Source organism: Sciurus vulgaris (genome assembly GCF_902686455.1).
Source record: "Sciurus vulgaris genome assembly, contig: HiC_scaffold_558_arrow_ctg1, whole genome shotgun sequence".
NCBI classification, from domain to species: Eukaryota; Metazoa; Chordata; class Mammalia; order Rodentia; family Sciuridae; genus Sciurus; species Sciurus vulgaris.
Window position 1 is genome coordinate 3627 of NW_027632468.1, and position 1813 is coordinate 5439.

Genomic DNA, 1813 nt, shown 5'->3' on the forward strand with positions numbered 1-1813 from the left:
GTTTCAAAATATAAATTTTAAAAAAGGGAATCAACAGATTAAAATATTACAAGGTTTTAGATATAAAAATATATTTAATAAAAATGTTTCTAGATAAAAAAGCCTTTATCTGATAAAATAATACTGTAATACATATAAGTAAACAACAAGAGTGCCTAAGTGATTAAAAATGTTAATTAAGAGTAAATTTTAAAAGGTTTACATGTATATGTAAGTAACACAACAGTTAAAACTATTCAAGGTTTTTTTTCCTAAGGTCAAATATTAATGTACTGATATAAACCAAATTTCAGTCTATATGCTAAAATGACCAATAATTCTGAAAGCATTAATTTACTCTTAACATTGTATCTGTTAAGTTTTATTCTCTAAAACAGCTAGTCTTAAAAATTGGAGGTTTGTACAATTCTGGTTAAACAGCAACTGTTATTTTAGAGTATTGTACTACATTACAAAGTCTAAATTTTCTTTAAAAGTTAAACATGGTTAATAAAAAACATCAATGTAATTATGCATCTATTATTCTTATTCATATATTAAATGTGGTCATATTTTTCAGGTATGCATGCCTTTAAAAGGTTTAAAAGAACATTTTTATCAAACTGGTGTTCTCCAACTAAAGTTGTAATGGTAATTTTAAACTTATCAGAATAAGAAATTTTATTGGGGATTTATTTATATCATTTAGTGTTCTGTAACTGGACCTGAAGCTTATGTTACTTTCTGCACTGGGATAAAAATGTAAATGTATTTCTAAGAGATAATGAGGGTCTGATCTGTTTAAAAGTTAATATCATAAAACAGAAAAAAAATATTTTGCCACTTTACTAAACAAAAGGAAAGTTAAAAGCTCTCTCAGCTTTCTTTGATTCATGTATTAGGTGTAATATCATACTGCTTTACCTAAGATTTATGAAGAGCCCCACCTTACCTGAGATAAGGCTCTACTTCCTACCTTACTACATGTTACAATGGCTCCAAAATAAGTCAAACTTCAGCTCATAAGTTATATTCTAAAGATTGATTTTTGTTATAATTCCATTTTGTATTTTCCTTGTAAACTCTGTGACTTTTGACTGATTAATGTTTTACAGAGGTTCTACTTCAAGAAAAATCTAAATTAATTTGTGATAATAAGTCATCACCTATAGGACAGATAATATAGACCCCAGTTTAATAAAAATTAGTAAATAACTATAAAGTCATGGACATTAAAGTTAAAACCCAGTACTCTTACTGTGTGACTGGTGAAACTGACTTGCTGGATGTTTAAAATCAAAACCTAAAGATTAAGATTAAAATAAAGAGGTCAAGAGAATCAATATTTGGCTCTTGCCCTCAGAGTCAGCCTAAACCCAGGGAACAAGAGAACTTCTCTAAGGAGCTTTGCAACTCTGGGCCACACAACCTTCCAATCAGGGAGATTGATGAGACCACTAGAGAATGAAAAGCCAATCAGTGGACATGCTGCAGAGGAGGGTACTTGGGAAAGGGAGCCATCCCTAATGCTTCCAAAGGAAGCCACCTCATCAAGGAGACCCTACCAGGTGAATGGCACTAAAGGAGCTAAGAAGCTGCTCTCAAGTTCCCAAAAGTGACCCATGTGGGAACTCAGTTGACTCTTAACAGCAGATAGGAACAAGGTCAATTTGACCAGCATGATCTTAAATACCTAGCAAAAACAGTTAAAACCAAAACACAGTCATTCCTGGACATTTTAAAAATTAAACAAAAGTTATTTTAATGTAATTTGAGATGTACACTTGTGGTAGCCCCCCCACCCCAAAATAAGTAAGACTAGAGGTAACAAAAA